The 10,412-nt window shown below is 36.4% G+C and overlaps 2 long non-coding RNA genes across 2 annotated transcripts; one reads left to right on the forward strand and one right to left on the reverse strand.

Annotated features, from left to right (window-relative positions):
- Window positions 1-234: 234 nt before the first annotated feature.
- On the forward strand, window positions 235-9,527 carry LOC116242764 (uncharacterized). The gene is made up of 3 exons (XR_004169815.2): window positions 235-1,068; window positions 7,872-7,920; window positions 8,836-9,527. It is a non-coding gene; the product is annotated as an uncharacterized LOC116242764 (long non-coding RNA).
- LOC149920094 (uncharacterized) lies at window positions 1,907-3,435 on the reverse strand. The gene is made up of 3 exons (XR_016465392.1): window positions 3,151-3,435; window positions 2,904-3,057; window positions 1,907-2,637 (listed from the first exon to the last, which is right to left on the reverse strand). It is a non-coding gene; the product is annotated as an uncharacterized LOC149920094 (long non-coding RNA).
- Window positions 9,528-10,412: the final 885 nt, after the last annotated feature.

The raw sequence follows: 10,412 nt of genomic DNA on the forward strand, positions 1-10,412 counted from the left end.
ACTAGCTGTTATTGGAGACAAGACTTGAGGCAGACAGCATGATCCAAAAGTGTTGAATCTATATGGCTGAATGTTTCTGTCTCAGGGACTGATTGTTCACCTCTGGGCTAGGTGTAGAATGCCTTCATATCTGTGCTTTGACCATCCTCATCTACAGCAGACTGGCTTCATCTGCATTTGCCACAGGTATCCCCACTGCCCCATCTTGGTGGTTTTCCATGTATTTTTTGTGGGCTTTTTTCTAGTTCAGAGTGTTTAAAACATCATGAAATCACATGTATTCTGTGCAGTTTCGTATATGGATGGGCAAAACAATTAAACTGAAGTGGTGAGAAGGAATGAGAGCATTTGGGACAGTACTCCAGTCACATGTGTAAACAGGACCCCAGTATAGGTCCTTCACCACTATGCCACATCACAGAATTGCAGGGGTTGGAAGGGACCTCTGGAGATCATCATTTCCAAGTCTATCTCCTTGTCCAGTTAACCCCTTAATTAAAAACAAAGCAGCACTTAGATCATAATTACTTCTAAAGGTGGTGAATGTATGCATTGTTTCAGAGCTAAGGAGATGACTTAGGGATAGTGAGAGAAGTAAATCTTAACACTCTTTCAGAGGTATATCAGATCAAGTTGTATGGACGGCATGAATATTTATGAACACAATAACTTCAACGAGAGATTCGATACCACTGTGCAATGCAAATGGGTGAAAGATGAATAACAGTATGTCATGTGAAACTGTCCAATGAAACCACAAATATAAATACTAAACTTTGCCCAGACAAGCACATCACTGTTGCAAACAAGTTATTACTTCTCCAAATACCATTTACCAGAGTCTAACTGCAGTAATCAAATATTTGGTTTGAACAAGCATCTTAAACGTTGCCTCAGCTCAGCTATTCCAGTAGCTCTATCTGGAACAAAACCCCCGTAGCTGGGAATTTTTAGGGAGGGACTTCATGTATTTGCACAAAGCAGTGAAGCTCATGACCTGATGAGGACTGCTGGTGGGTGATGACAGTTTAAGTGATCCCTATAGTTCTGCTCAGTTGCACTGCTCAGGTAAGACTTTGCTCTGTTTATACAGATTTGTTAACATAAAATAACATCAGAACAGAGATTGGAGTAGAGAGGAAGGAAAAAAAAAAGCAGGGAGGAGAGAGAGTTGATTGGAGTTAAAAAGTACATAAATCACTTCAGAAATATAATTTGCAAATTCATTGTGTGAAGTAATTAATCAAAGCATGGCTGAGTTATAGTACTTGAGAGACTTTGATCTGACAGCTGGAAGAAATATAAAGAAACTACTGGGTATCAAGCTACAGTTTAGAACGCAAAACGTTTCTCCATGCTAGTCACAAGTTTAATTACTTCTTTTTTTCTACTGACAGACCGAAATTAAAATAAATGGGCCACATCGAGACAAATTTCAGATGCATGGAGCGCTTGAGAATATATTGTTCCCATAACACAGGAATGCCATGAAATATATTAATAAAGCTGTTCAGTTTTTTGTTTGTTTGTTTGTTTGTTTCACTGGGAAATGCACTGAGATCAGAAAATGAAATATGCAATAAATGCTTAACATTTTCTATTTATCTGCTTAATTTAGAGATTCTAAAGTGTTTAAATTTTTACTATAATATACGCATCTCTGCAGGTTTACAGCAACATGTCACAAAGAGAATAATTATGGTAAAGCAACAGAGACAGTAGTCAAATATTAACAGAATTACCTTAATACTGCCATTCATTACCCTCAAATACAAAGAGATTCAGTCTGAGTAATACATAGAGATTGTTCTGGTAATTCGTATAGGCTTGAGGTTGCTGAAAGTAGCTTGAAATATTTTAAATATTAAATATTTTAAATGCACGTTTGAAAAATAAACTAAATGCACGTTTGAAAAATAAAATCTTTCTTGTGTAAAATGTATGCAAATCCATATTACAGATATTACATTTTTTCAAACTAAGTGACACTACTCATAAATATATTACTAAGCCAGTTTGTACTGCTACCACACCCTGTGAAACAGCTGCTGCTGGTCCACCATACTGGAACTTGTACAAATAACCAGCAGTCAGAAGCCATGTATCAGGGTCAGCACTATCAGGGTAAACATTTCTAGTCATTTGCCTTAAAGAGACAACGTAAAAGTGAAAAACTATTACATCACCTGTGCTCTGTCTGTTCACTTCCTATTTTATACTCCATACTGTTACGTACTCAAATCAAATAAACAAACAAAAACAACACAGACGAAAACCAACCTCTAAAACTATTCCTCTGCTATATTCCTCTCTGATAGGAAGAAGTCTTGAATTGTGCTTTAATCTTCAGGGCAATGACCTCACTCTTTCCTTTTCCTCCCTTCCAGTACATTTCTCCATCTGTTTCACACAATCTCTTACCTTCTTGTCATAATTTTCTGCCCTGAGTTATCTGTAATCAGCAAAGAAACACATAATTGCTAATGTTAATGAAGAATTAGGAAGAAAATCCTCCTTTTTGTCCATTAGTGTGGCCAGCCAAATACAGATGCTTCACTGGTTGCTGCTGTTATTTATCCATAACTCCTCTGCATGTGGTACACAAAACAGCAATGAAGTAGACTCATTTTCCTGTCCCTGCTGAATGAATGGCATGGGTTATTGAGCAGTTTTACAGCAGTGGGATCCAGAAACCCTCCTTTAACTATGTGAGTCTGCCAAACTTGACAGTAGGCTGAAGTTGTAAGAAATGTGAACCACGTAACAGAAGGATAATAGCAGCATTTCCTCTGGGAAACAAACGCAAAACCAAGGCAGTATAAAAGACGTGAACACCCTTTTTTTATGCAATTCACTTGTGAAATCATCCTTAAGTAAGTTTTTTTTAAAACAGACACATTCACCTTTAAGAGTCAGGATCTTTAAGATCTCCATCTCCTGGGATACACTGGTATCTTCAGGTCCTCTTTAGCTTCATAGAAATGAAGGAATCAGTAAATCACATGGAGTATCAAGCCTGACGTTTCAAGCCTTAAGCTAAAAGTGTAATCTTCCTTTCTGCAGACAAAACAAAAGCACTGTTTTAAAGCACTGAAATGTCTCAGCAACTGCAGTTCTAGAGACAATGAGTTCTGCAAGTCCCAGACTCACCATATCCTTCCTGAGGCCCTGTTTCCTTTCAGACATCAGAGTTTCTTTCCCAGGCATCCAGTCTCAGCTTTCAAACTGTGACTTGCTGAGTTCTCATGTCACCAGAACTATGTTTTGCAATCCACTGGTTCCCAGAACTTTTCAAGAGATGCGTCATCCACTGGTTCCCAGAACTTTTTAAGTCTTGTGTCTATCTCTTGCAAGGCCACAAAAGACAGTAAAGGAGGGTTAAACAGGAGAAGTAGAGCTAAAGAAAGAGAAAGAAAGACAAAAAGTGAGAAAGAAAGAGAGAAAGAGAAAAAGAGAGAAGGAGAGAGAAAAATAAATAAATAAATAGGAAAAAAAAGGAAAAGGAAAAGGAAAAGGAAAAGGAAAAGGAAAAGGAAAAGTAGAAAGGAAGGAAGAGAGAGAGAGAGAGAAAAAAAAGATTCTTGAGTCCTTCTGTGTTCTCTATGAATTCATGAAGACAAATATGATTAGGGAAGGCCACCCCTCAAAGGGAATGTCTTCTTGTTCATACAAGTTTGTTTAAAATATGTCTACATACATCTAAAAATCTCAAACATAGGGAATAACTTCCTTGTCTTTCACTTCAGTACACTGAGAAAAAAAGATCTTGTGAAATCTAGCTTAACTAAAAATGAAAAACTAATTGAGTAGTTTTCCAGAAGAACTTCATTTGTGGAAAAAGAATTGCAAGAACCATTGAAAAATAAAACATAAGACAATCCAAAACATCATTAACCCTTGTTACATTTCTTGTAAATTTATTCTTATTCATTTTCTTCAATGCCTTACACAAAGAGAAGATTTTGTGACTTTCAAATCTTCCCTTCTGCCTCTGTTTTATATACCCGCTTTCTTTGGATAAATGTGTTTACTGTGAAAAGACAGAATAGAAGTATTTGATTCGGAAGACAAATCTGGAGGGAGATTTGTAGAGGAAAATAGTGAAGAACAGATAGAATAGGGAGCTTTCTGAATAAAAGGAAAAGGTAAAGGGACACAAGACAGTAAAATACAAAAGGCAAGAAAGGATAAATGTTGAAATGTCATATCAAGTGGTAGAGAACATTTTTCGACAACAACCTAACTTTTTTAAAAGAACAATTTCTAAATGTTGCATTAACTCAGGGTTGGAGCTCTATTCTGTCTATAGAAATAAAATGTAGCTGTCATAAACTTGGGTACCTCAGTAGTCACTGCTTTTCATTTTGTGATCTGCTTCTTTATGTTTGTCACAAAGATATGCAACATTCTTCTCCATTGGATAAGTAATGTGAATGTTACAAATATCTACTACTGACAGATATTTAATCCTCATTTTCCACCTATTCACATTCAAACTATGCAACCTGCATTTTGCACAGAAGTGCCACAAAAGCAAGCATCTGTTTCTTTGATCATTTAACTTTACCAGCAGGTTATTTCCAGTTATTTCTCTATCTTCTTTCCCTTGGGGAAAAAAAAAAAAAAAAAGATTTGATTGCTAGGAATTCTAGTCTGTTACCAACCTCTGAGGGTCCTTGCAGTTGTTCATTAGCTATCAAGTAATCTAGAGAAATGAAGTCAGTACAAAGGATGTACACCATCATCCAAGATTCTATGCTTTCTGAATTAGAAGCCTATATGATACCAATAGCAGTCTCATGAAAATTTGTTATTTTATATCATCTATGTTGCATTCAATTTCTATACTAAGGATGTGGTAACAACTAAGAACCTTCCACAGCATGGATCCAATCCTTTTTTATATACTTCTCCCTCAAAGTCACAAGTTGGTCCTCTTCACCAGTCTTCAGCTCTTCTTGCCCCCATGTAATGAGCCACTAATATGGCATTCTGATCACTTTTTCCTTGGTTTTCCATGGTGTCCCTCCTTGAATTTGAACAAGTGATAATCCTTAACTCTGGCTGTCCAAGAAACAACTTTACTTCTTTTTTTATTTTTTTCTAATTTGAATCTATATCTGAAATTTTAAAAATAAAATTCCCAACATTTTCATTAACTCTCTACAGGATGAAATCTTATTGGTCTCTTCTTACAGGCAGAAAACTAAGAAGAATGATAAATTCTATATTCCCAAAGCAAAATATGTGAAAAGTGTATGTGCATGTGAAAGTCCTGGGAAAGTCCTTCTCCCCATTCTCTTAATTTAGCCTTAAACTTGCGGAAACGTCCGTAATCAGCACTGAAAAGTGTTCTTTGTGTTGATACATCATACTTCAGAAAAAAATGGATGACATCAGAAATCTGTGATTTTGAGATGAGATCTGCACATGCTTGAAAGGAAGATAAAACAGGAGGGGGAGCTCTCAGTACATCGGCCAATAACTAAAGCAAGCTCCAGTGCAGCAACGTTTCCCAAGCCAGGAAAAGGATCAGCCCCCCCCACCCCCTCTGCTTTCATCGGGGAAAGGAACCATTTCCCTACCTGCAGAGACTAACCTTTGGCATTTACTGGCAAAAATATGCTTCTTCAAATTACACCTTTACTTAATCAAAAGCTTTCTTGATCACTGGTTATATGTGGTACATTGTTTGTTGTATGACAAAAGAAAAACGGACCTAATTATCTTCTCACCTTTGCCTTTTTGATAGAATACACAAAATCTAACTTGATTCAGAAAGCAACTCCAGAAAACATCTAGAGAAAGATCAAGGACAACATAAGTAACAAGTCAGAGATCCAAGAAGTGTTGCACAACTGCTCTCTGTTATCACTTTCTCTCTTCGTTAGGTAATTATTTCATGTTTTCAGCTCAGAACCAAAACCTTCTCCTGCCCTGTGACCTATTATATCAGACACATACCTTAGTTTGTAATCTACCAGTGATCCCCCCTAGAAATCACATTCCTTCTTTGCAGCTCTTTCCTCATTTATTGCAGTGTGCTTCACTCACTCGAGTTGAAATCAAGTAGAGACATTTGGGATGTCTGAATAGGAAACAGCTAATTAGAGTCTAGATATATACACAAGTAACAACAAAAAGAAGCTAACTTTGTAAGCAAAAAGAAATATCATTGAAATCAGTCAGTAATAACTCATCCAGCCATTGCCATCTAGCAATTTCATTGCAGGTAACAAGAGGACCATGCAGAATGATTGAAAGGAAGGTTTGATAGACATAGAATAGGCTAGACATAGGAAGAGAGACTGTAAATATTTTTGAATCACTACCATCATAAATTTCTAATAAAATGAGATGATTTCTTGTGTTATAACCCTAGGCAAGGCATGTGTGATGCAGAAAAAAAATCTTTAAATGGTTCTAAAATGATCTAATTTTATTTGCCTGGTAATACTGCAAATAATTCTGAATGTAACCTTCAAAAGAGAAAACAATGTGACATTTTCCATCCTCCTATTATGAGTTTGATTCAGCCCACTGAATACTGTAATATCAATAGATGCTAGGTAAGCTGAAAAAAAAAAAAAAAAAGATTTAAAGAAAGACTATGAATAACAAAATACTTGAGACCAATCAAAACTAAATGAATAAATGTTGACTATTTAATGCTTACAAACTTATCATGAATTTAGAAAGAAATAGCTGAATCAAGTCAAACAATAATAGAAGTAAGAAATATGTACAAATACAAAAAAAAAAAAAACAAAAAAAAAAAACATAAAAAAGAAGAATGGTCCAGGGAATAGAAAGAAGATTTAGATGACGCTTTCTTAATTTAGCAAACCAGATACTGAGAAAAGAGTATGCACTAGAGAAGAAGAAAAGCTAATAAAGCTGAGGACTGATTAAAAAAAAAAAAAATTGTGTGTAAGATTGCACTGGAAAATTTGAAGAGGGTTTCCAATTGCCAGAGAAGTAAGATAGCAGCTGAATTATTTTTAAGATAGAACTTGGTACATCTCTGAATGCAATGTGGTTGACAGCAATAGAAGAGTAGTACCCAGGAGGTCCTAGCTGCTCCACACAACCCAGGACACCCCTTCCAATCTTATGCCCACACAAAATAGAAGCTTGTCATCACTGCTACTCTGCAAACAGAAAAAGAGGGTAAATTTCGCACATTCACTTTTGAAGTAAATTATCCACTGCAAGTTTTGCACTAATTTTATTATTCAGTAACTTGTGCAGTGAATAGAATTCATCTAATATTAATGAATTCTCTTAGTAGAACAAATTTAAAGATTTGTGGTTTAGTACTCTAATGACATGCATCAGACTCTCGGAGAACGCTGGTTGCTATCAATCTCACCTACATCAAGATTTTGCAGTTTTCTCTTTTTGTCCCTCACAAATCAAATATTTCAATTATGATTTACACAAATTAAAAATTTCTGTAAAAAAAAAAAAAAAAAAAAAAAAGTAAAAATGTAATTTAAAAGAACTGCTGGGTCCAAAACCACTCTGTAGCATTACAGCCTCAAGGCAGTACTGCTCTAGCATCCAACCTACTTGATGAAAGCTATCTGTAAAAACATGAACATATAAAGTTATAGGGAGACATCTATAATGTGATCCAAAAGTTGTAGATAAATAAACACTCTATTAAGTTACTTATAAAGTAGAAATGTGGAGGGTCTCTTACTGAAACTTGTTTCAGAATAGCCTTTGGGATATAGCTCAGACATCCTGGGGAGCTGAGCTTCTAGAAGTTATGTAGCACGCAACTCCTGGGGGACAACATTTGAGGGGTTTTTTGTTTGTTTGTTTTTGGGTTTTTTTTTGCATGGTTACTCTCTTTTATTTCACAGAGTTCACTCCTTGTGGTATGTGCGCTCATGATCCTCAGCAGATCTTCAGGTACGTAAGTCTGAATCAACAAAACAGGCCTGAGCATGCTCCAGTTAGTCAGATATTCCCCTCAGGGAAGTCTTCTGAATCCGCACGATTCACAATGCCCAAATGACCGAGTGGAGAAAGTGAAAGAACTTACCCTTAGTGATAGGACTTAATTTAGTTACAGATCTCAAAACTGTAATTATCCACTTGCAGACATGGGTCTTTGTGCCCTTTTTTTATACTTATATATCTAAAGAAGCCCTGAGCTAGCAAGTTTAAGTGACACTACTGCTTTGCAAGTAGAGTGTCACAATCAGAAAGGAGAAGAAGGAAATAAAACCTAAGCTGATAAATGATTCTATTCATTTCATGGGAGAGAACAAATGGAGAAATCAGTTGTTGCTCCCTTTGCAGATCTAGTTGGAAGTTCACTAGGAAATATTCAACTACAATTAAAATGGTTGCCATTAAAACATCTTGGATAGACGAAATACACATTAGATCAAGTGGTAGCCAGTGTCTCCCTCAGAGCACCCTGAAAACTGGGTTTGAATTCATAAGCGACCTGATTGTACATGTGCAAATGCTTCCATATAAAGGTTAGGCGCCCATTGTTACTGCAGCATCTGTTAAAAAAGATAGCCATATCGGTTGCTAGGAGATGGCAGAATTCTCCTGGAGAAAAATCACTCCTGATAAAAAAAAAAAAAAATGATTTTACATAAAGACCTTCTTAAATATAAATATCTTTGACAGCAGCTATTATTATTCACTGAGTTCCTTCGCAACTGAATAAATGGCAGAAAAATATATTATTCAAATATCATTATATCCTAAAGTGTTAAATAGATTTTTCTCTCTTTTCTCCCCTCCTTTTTTGTTACTCCAATGTGATATTTCTTTCCAGCTAAAATTACTGCCTTCCTTTTTCTGTAGACCGTTACATGAAAATAACGTTTGGAGAACTGAGCTCAAAAATTGAACTTGCTTGTCTTCCACTATGAAACCAGCTTTGCTTAAAACAAATTGTACAGTAGGATAAACATTTTACTGGGAAGGAGCTGGGATGCAGAAAGATGAAGGGAAGCTTGCAGCAAGTCTCCACAAATGGATGGATGGGAGAAGGCAGGTGGGAGGCTGTCTCATGAAAGCAACCAACCACCCAATTTCATTTCAATAATGTTTGTAATTTTCTCCCTATTGGGGTTGCTGGAAGTACAGCTGCCCTATATTTGTGACCATGTGCCCAGCTTTTGGTGAATATGACCCTAACAAATACAACATGAAACAAATGATATACTTGCTGTTTTAAACTTGTGTAGTCAATAAATGAAACAATAATCTTTCCTAATTTAGTGTGCTCAGACTTGCCATTGTGGCCATGAGAACTCCTCAGCTGCAGAACACAAAGGCATGCTGCCCACACAATACACAGTTCCAGCAGCTGTGCCTTCCATTGACTCAAGCTGGAAGAAATGTAGATCAAATACCAACAATAACAGATCAATGTTGTAAATATTAGCATGAGAAAGAGTGCACCAAACTCCGAGTGTACCTTTTTTGTCCGGTTGTAATAAAGTTTCTCAAGAATTTTGTACAGGGGGACAAGAGTGTGTGTGCACGTGTATTCTAAGCGCCTCAGAACCAGGCAGCAGCATGTTTTCTTGTACAAATATTGACAAGAATCCTTCGGTTTATTTGGAATTTTCCTAAGAAAGCTGCAACAATACAGTAAGGTCTCTTTGCTACTTTCCACACAGTTGTTTCAACTGCTGGCACCAGGAAATCCTTTTTGTTTTAATCAACACCACTTGGAGTGATGACGCTTCCTTTTTTCTGTTAGTGACAGACATGGTGCATTTCCTTTCACAAAGTTCTCATGAGAGACTTTTGTGCATGTATATCCAACTGCAAATGTGTATTTGCAAGGTAGCTGAAAGAGGTCACTGTATTTTCTTCTTCTACTTTTCATCCCAATACTTTATGCGTCGTTGCTGTACTTTCAAATACAAAAATGAACTCAAGAAAAGCAAAGGAACTACTGTCAACAGTTATAATAGAACATCTGAGAAACATTTGGAAGATAAGGAGTTGTTCATTTAGTGAAGCTTTCAATTTAAGTTCGGTGCTGCTTTCCTCCTCAGTCTCCTTTCTACAGCTTACACGTGAACAAAAAACTGTACAGTAAGACATCAGTGTATTCTCGAATGTTTTATAATAATTAGACTTAATTAAAGTTATTAAGGTAATTAGAACGTAACATGCATATACCCCAACTATTGCACTGTGATGAATATTTTTTGCAGCACCATATTTTTCTCTGCAATTGTGTATAATACAGACAGAAAGAAGCACTAAGAAATTACTTCTCTCTAATACAGAAAAGAACTGAGCCCCTACTGTGCTGATAGCAGCAAGAAATGCTCTGCTTCCATTGCTCAGAGATCAGTCAGGACTGTCATTCCCCATTCCCACAAACCCCAGGCAGTGCAGGAATTCACCACCTCACACTC

The sequence above is a fragment of the Phasianus colchicus genome, chromosome 1, assembly GCF_987193195.1.
Source record: "Phasianus colchicus chromosome 1, bPhaCol1.hap1.1, whole genome shotgun sequence".
Lineage (NCBI taxonomy): Eukaryota > Metazoa > Chordata > Aves > Galliformes > Phasianidae > Phasianus > Phasianus colchicus.